At 46.9% G+C, this 7,521-nt stretch overlaps 1 long non-coding RNA gene across 1 annotated transcript; it reads left to right on the top strand.

Annotated features, from left to right (window-relative positions):
• Positions 1–3,740: 3,740 nt before the first annotated feature.
• LOC147422930 (uncharacterized) lies at positions 3,741–5,604 on the top strand. The gene is made up of 4 exons (XR_015186669.1): positions 3,741–3,893; positions 4,021–4,189; positions 4,475–4,610; positions 4,694–5,604. It is a non-coding gene; the product is annotated as an uncharacterized LOC147422930 (long non-coding RNA).
• Positions 5,605–7,521: the final 1,917 nt, after the last annotated feature.

The following is a 7,521-nucleotide window of genomic DNA, read 5'->3' on the forward strand; positions in this document are numbered from 1 at the left end:
CATTCTTAAACTGTCGGTTTGGGTATGCTCGAAAGTGTTACGGGATCCAACGTGTACTATAAGACAGTGGCAAAATGTGCAGCTACCATTTTGTCATTGGAAAGTTAGTGACTCAAAGCAATGGCAGAGTGCGAAGCTACCACTATGTCATTGGGACAGGGTTCACACGCAGGCAATACATGAGTCGACGAGGTGTTGAATACACCAGGGTTGACAATGAGCATGTATGTGTCGTACATGTGTCGACAGGTGTTGAATACATCAATGTTGACTAGGAGCTTGTACGACATAGATGCAAACGAGGACGTTTGAGATTTCAAGAGGGGGGTATGTCACCAGTGTGTGACTACTATCTATCCTTTTTGTTGATTTCTTTCTTATTATCTATTTATTTTCACTTTTTGGAAACACCCCTCGGGAAATCTAACTGCCCTGCATTGCATAGCTAGTGTGGAACTGTCCAGAGGGAGTCCGGGCCTGAGGGCAAGAGAGCACTAAGGTTGGACAAGGACTATGGTTAGCCAAGTGGGGTCATTGACTAGCCAAAGTGGAATCCTTTGCTACAGAGGCTACATTTCAGTTCTGGATGTGGCCGCAGTGTACAAAGAGGGTCGGATGACCTAGAAAGATACAATGGCAGCATCTCCTAAAATTTAGGGAACTGCTATTTTGGGACCTGAAAATGTCTTCGCGTCATTACGTGCAGTTTGACATGGGGATCATTTTGTTACTCTGTGGCCAAGTCAACAGAGGCTGCAGGTGAGATATTTTTAGACCCGAGGGTTTAAAGCGGGAAAATGCACAAATGAGTGACACTTGGCACTTTGAGGCCAGTTTACTACTTATAGAGAAGGCAAAAACGTGATTTATAGTTGGGAGGCTCATTTTGCAAGTCTCTGTCACAGGTTAAGAGCTATGGAGTGCTTGCTTTCCCTCTTATGCACAGTGCGGTGCCAGGAGTGATGCCCTGCACGCTACGCACTGCCCTCTCTCTCCCCTTTGGCAGTATGTTATGCCCCTCTAGTGGGCTCTTCATTTGACCAATGTACAGTTGTGTGGGTTCATGCACGATTGCCGAGGCAAGAGCCTCTTGCACAGGTACTGGATTAGCTAGCGGCTAATCCCCCCGCAGGTACAGGTGAATTCGGAGAGGTTTCACGCCAGAAATCTCGTCCGATTCAAAGGGCAAGTAGCCCTACAGGTGCGGGAGCTCGAGGACTTGCTAGGGATGCGACCGGCACGCGAAACGGAGCCCGAAACAGTGAATTACAGCCTGCTGTGTATTTTTGCAGGTTTAGGGTTTTGGCCCTAAACGGACCCTAATACCCCCAGGAGGTTCGGGGACGCAAGGGAACCGCTGTACAGGCGATCTGGCGCATTTTCAGGGCTGAAAACAGAGAATTCAGCGTGCTGCAGATTCTCGCCAGGTTTTGCAAAGTGCCCGTATGCTTCGGGAAAGTCAGTCAATGCGTGGGAATACTGACCGTGAAGGGTTCTAGTACAGTTATGCTGTCGAAATCGGGCTGGAACAGTGGAAATTCAGCCGAGTTTGTGCGGGGCAGCTTGTAGGAACCACAGCGTTTATTCCCTCTTTTGAACAATAAAGAAATACCGAAAGGGGCGCCTAAGTTAGGGGCCAATCTGGTGTCTGTCTACTTATACAGGTGCAATCTAGCAGCCTGTATCCCTCTCCCCTTTGTTGTGTCTTGAAAATACAGGTAAAATAGACGACTAATAATGGGTGAAAGCTAAATCAAGGTTTAAAGTAAAGTCTACCGCCCTTTTTGGATTGAACAGGCCGGTTTCAGCGATCTCCCTTGACGCCATATAGCTCGGTACCAGTACCTCACTTTAAAAAGGAGGGGATGTCACGTGCACATCTAACCCTATGTGCATATGGACAAGCTACTTCAGGTTCAGGGTTCAGGTTAGCTTAGGAAGTGTTCTGGCTCCTTTGTGAGCCTGTGCGCAGGCCGTGCATGTCCAGGCACTTAGAGTAGTTGCATATCCTTTGGTTGCACACAACATGATCATCAGGATGACAGTCAATACCCATCATGAGCATTTTACACTGCACAGAATCCAATTTCCCTATTTTATTCATTTTTCACTTATTATTAATAAATGACTTTGTTGGGAAACCGGGTAGGGCAAATTTGCTAAGTTCTATAAAAGAAACCTAGCGCTAGCACTATCTGGCAGAAGAGGCAACAAACGTCAACCAACTTACAGTGCACCTTCTCAGAAAGACCGGCAAGTGACCTAGCGTTTCCAGCCAACAGCAGATCAAGACCAGCGTTTTGGCAACAGTCCAGTCTAGCGTTTTCAGATTTACCAGATCAGCCCTGGCGTTTTGCAGATCTCAGATGCTGCAGCCCTTGCGTTTTGCAGATCCCAGATTCAGCCTGGTGTTTTTGCAGATAGCATCAGCGTTTTGCAGATTCCTGGCGACAGATCAAGCCCTAGCTTCAGCGTTTTCAGTTTTCAGCACTTAGACACCGCAAGATCATCCCCTAGCCTCGCAGATCTCACCTACCCGTAGCAGATCCTCGCCGTACCGTTAGATCAGCTAGTGTTTTCAGATTCAGCCCGCTGTCCGCAGATTTCAGCTTCTGCGTTTTCAATGCATCACATCGCGATCACTGTCCTCGCCGACACAGTGTCAGAATTCAGCATTAGCAGATTTGCAGATTTGAGTCCCTAGCGTTTTCAGTTTTCAGCCCGTCTCGTCGTCGTCATCATTTTCGTCGACATCGTCGGCAAGCCCATTGCATCTAGACCATTGTACCAGATTTGTGCAATCAATAGCATAGACCTCTCTCGCCATAGAGAGGGGGGCCGTTGGAGGAGGGTTTGAGTCTTGAGAACCGTCTGGTGTCGTATTTCTTTCTCTCTCTCTCTCTCTCTCTCTCTCTCTCTCTATTTATGTATCTCTCAGTCTCAACACCTTCATTCACAGTGTCATCCACTTTGTTTGTGATCATTGCACTCTCTCACTAAAGGAGTGGAAGGCTCTCCCTTCCGTAAGTAAAGAAACCCTTGAGCACAGTTCGGAGCACTCATCTTCAGCAAAGTTCAACATTCACTTTTGCTGCACCTTACACAGTAAAATCAGTATCCATTAGCATCAACATCTCAAAACTTAGTCATTGTAGTAGCATTTGTGCAAGAATAAAGAAAGTACTTGCTCCTTGAGGGTTGGGACCCGACATCCCTATGTCGTCTCTTTTCTCTCTCTTTCTTTGAGTTCAGTTCAGTTCTTTCAAGTGAAGTAAAGTGTCCCTTGTGTTTGTGTGCGGAGTACTAGATTCGAGCAAAATCCTTATTCCCTTCCGCTGCACCTGATATATCTTTTGTAATTGGTTCTGGAGGAGGATGGTGTTGAGGATGCTGAGGATGTTCCGCCGCCGCCATCTGCGGATGAGATTGAGAATGTTCAGCTCATGACTTTCCCGGATTAGCAAATAGCAGATGCATTTACCAGATCTGCTTCGATGAGTCTGAAAATCGATATTTAGCAGCACGACGAGATAACAGTTCCCTTGCTCACCCTTTCCATTTGCTGTTGATTACAGATTTTCAGTTTTTGGCTTGTTGGTGGTCATTTTGGGGTGCTTTTTGGTTGTGGTGAACAGCAGATTTAGAATTTTCAGACTTTTAGATTTTCTGTTTTTGGTAATTGTAGATTTTTAGTTTTGGGCTTGCTCCATTGCTAATTCTCCTAGTCATTTTGATGCAGGTGGTTTCACCAAGTCGCCGAAAAAAGGTGGCCATCTGATTGAGCAGAAAGACCCACGTTGTCATAGATGTGTCCACACGACCTGGTGTTGAGTCAATGTCCCATGTGTGCCTCAACTTCACCATTCAAAACAGCAATGTGAATGTTGCAGAGGGTGAGGATTTCAAGGTTACTACCATGCGGGGAAACATTGTTGCTGCTAGGAGTAAACATTGCTGCTCTTTTCATTGTTTGTTGTTGAGCATCATTTTTTTTTTGTGCTGAGTCCTCATTTTTGCCAGGCTACCATCAACGGCATCTATTTTTTTCAGCTCGATGAAATTCAAGATGGCGGTTGATGTGGACCAGGCACTGCTATTAAGTATATTGCATGGGCAAGCATCGTCCCAAGCCGTGAACCTGTTTGTAAAGTATGGATAATGTCTTGCGTTGCCGTGTGGTCACTTTGTGGTGAGTCTAATTGCAAATATTGTGATGTTATCTTGGTGCATGTTTCATGCTTGCTTGCAAGTGGGTTGAGCGTAGATTACCGACACCCATCCTAAAGGTCCGTATCATTAATTCGCTGTGGTATACCATGGACACCAATGTTCTCGGCCAATTTCTCTCGCAACAGTTTGCGGGCCTCCACATGTTTGAGCTGGTCTTTTGCTTTTGGCCGGTTGTGTGCAAGTATTTGTGTGCTTTAGCATGTGCTTGTCTAGCGATGCAACTAACCATTCTGGCTTGTTGCAGGCACCAATGGTCCTTGTTTGTCCTCTACGTAAACAAGGGTGCGAGGCTTCATCAACCCCCGAAAAAAAAAGTACCTGCTGTACTTTGACTCTCTAGGACCTACGTACCCGTACGAGTGTTTCTAGAGAGTACAAAGGTATTATGACTCTGGTTGTTTTTGCTCACTTGTTCACCTATGTCATTGTACTCTCTTGATCTGCTCATGTGCCTGTTTTGTAGTGGCCTGCAAAGTCTTGCACAAGTGATGCGCGATGCTAATATCCAACACGCCTTCACCATGGGTGTTTGAGTGCTTGAGCTTAAGGTAGTCCATGTTCCACAACAGCCAAATGGCATCGATTGTGGGTTTTATGTTATGAAGTTTGTCAAGTGCAGTCAAACACTGTGCGAGCTAGTTCTGGGTCGTCTGGAGGTTTGGCTTCAGGCTCCGGGCCGTCTTGCGGTTTGGCTCTGGGCTCCGCAATCTAATTTAAACTTCTTTGTTTCGCAATGACCTAATTTCGGGAGGTCTCTTAGGGTGACCAAGCAAGAATTGGCTGACAAGGAATTGGTTCAAGCACGGTGATGTTTGCGAGATCATGAGCGCATGATTGGTGTATGTAGTTGATCTTAGGTTCACACTGGGTGACACATTGTAGATGCATGTAGATGAATGTGCATACTTGAAGACACTACTTTGAACATACAAAGATAGACCACAAGCAAACATGGCTACCTAGTGTAGCATGCCTCAATGTCACTTGCACGGGGCATGCAATTACAATTGGTCTTGGTTCACACTGGGTGACCTCTCGCCTGAGCAGTGACCGTACATGTGGCAGAGACAGGGAGTGGTGGTCTAGAGGACATTGTGGCCAGTTCATTGCCACCACAGTTCGGAGATAGGTGCAGGTTGTATGCATCCTAGACGTCTTATGAGTCATTGAGTCTAGAGTCTTGTGTTTAGTCTAGCACTTGCACATCTGCACTCTCCTTGCACAGTTGGAGCCTCAACACCCCATTGTACCTGTGGGTTCCGGGCTTGGAGCTGAGTGTGTTTCCAGTCAAAGTCTGTACTAGTTCCATGAGTTAGTCGAGTTCCATTGAATTTGGAGTTTACTGTCGTGTCTTTGCTTTGCTCCATTGCTCTGCAGTGTTTATTTCATCGGAGTGACATTTCTTGCACATTGCATTGAGGAGCACCCATAGTAGAGAGCACGACATATTTTTCTACTATAGGTGCTCTCATTTTTGGCACGCTCTATGGGACCTCAACTGAGATCTCACTTTGCTGAGCATACATGGTTGAAGAGATAGCCGGGTTAGTCTCTCGCCTGGTCTAGTCTGCTGGTCTAGACTGGTTTGGTCTAGCCTAGTCTACCTTTACCTTTGTCCAGCTTGGCCTAGTTGGTCTAGTCTCTCGCCCTAGTCCAACTTGGTCTAGCTGTTTTTGCCTTTTTCCACCTTGGTCTAGCTGGCCTAGTCTCTTGCCTTGTTCTAGCATGCTGGTCTAATTGGTTTGGTCTAGCCTGTTCGAGTCCACTTTGGCCTCAATCTAGTCTGGTCTAGTCGACCCTCTTCCTCGTCCAACTGACCTGGTCCAGTTGAGTCAAGTTTAGCGTGGTCGAGTCGAGCCTAGTTCAGTGGGTCTAGATTGTCCAACAAGTTAAGGGTCTTCTTGCCAAGAGGTTGGGTGGGTCTGTTGCTATTGCATGACACATAGAAGGCAGTCTAGAGATTGACCACGTCCCCCACGGAGTCCTATACAACACTACACAGAAAGCGTCAATCTTTCTTACCAAGTAGGAGTCCTCCACCCTTGCTTCCACTACCCTCTCTGGCATCTACCCCAACCAGCTCTTCACCACCCTTATCACTTCCACTACACTTTCCACCAATTGTGTTACAATTGGCTCCTGAGCGGCCAGCAATGGAGGAGTTGACAAGCATTCTAGCCAAGGTGCCTGTGGTTTGGTGTCACCAGAACGTGGCAGTTGTTAACTATGTCACGAGGACGTGGCAACTGCTAACCTTAGTTGTTAGTTTCTTTCCAATGATTTTTGTTTTATTTTTGAGACCCTCTTTTTGAAGTAGCAAACGGTCGGACATTGTATGGTCAATGTGAACGGTAGTTTCACCCACAGACGGGAAGTGGTCGGCACTGGAATTTGTGTAGTAAGAGGATGTCTAGGCTCATAGCAAGATCATGCAGGTCCCCCCGTCGCACTTAGCAAGTTGGTGGATACTAGGAAGTGAACTCAATAAAGGCATAAAGTCAAGGTGGGACTACCAACAGAGAGTATCCGACAGTTGGGCCACATTGCACTTTTGGTTGAGTCCCAATGAGAATAGATGGTCAGATGACGAGTGGGAGCCCAACGGAAGCATCTCCTAAAATTTAGGGAGTTGCTATTTTTGGCCATGAAATGTGTTCACGTCATTACCTTCGGTATGACCAGGGGAACACTTTATAACTCTGCCGTGAAGTCGACTGGGCCACCAGTCGGGAGATCTTTAGGCGGCAACCCCGAAACGGGTAAATGCTTGTAAATGCGCCAAGTGGCAGATTTTCATGAACTTGCCTCTCACAGAAAAGTTGGCTCTGAATTTTAAGTTGAGAGGAGCCTCTTTTTGCATTTGCCACAGGTTAAGAGCTATGGAGTGCTTTCTTTCCCTCTCATGTACAGTGTGGTGCTAGGAGTGATGCCCTGCACGCTACACACTGCTCTCTCTCTCTCTCTCTCTCTCCTGTCCGTGCAGTTATGTGATGCCCCACAAGAGGGCTCTTCATTTGACTGATGTACAATTGTGTGGTTTCATGCTTTTGTGCTGAGGCAAGAGCCTCCTTGAGTAGGAACGGGGGTAGCTAGCTGCTAGTCCAAAGCAGACACCGGTGAGGGTCATAACCTCACCGTACAGGTGCAAATTCAGCGCTTTGTATGCGCAGAAAATTGACTGTTTTTCAGCCATACGGATGCCAGAACCCTTGGGAATCGTGCCCCACTGGCAGAGGATTGCTAGGGGACTGTATGGGGCTGAAAACAGGGCAAAAACCAGTAAATACAGCG

Source organism: Adiantum capillus-veneris, chromosome 26, assembly GCF_014529385.1.
Source record: "Adiantum capillus-veneris isolate H3 chromosome 26, ASM1452938v2, whole genome shotgun sequence".
In the NCBI taxonomy this organism is placed as follows: Eukaryota; Viridiplantae; Streptophyta; class Polypodiopsida; order Polypodiales; family Pteridaceae; genus Adiantum; species Adiantum capillus-veneris.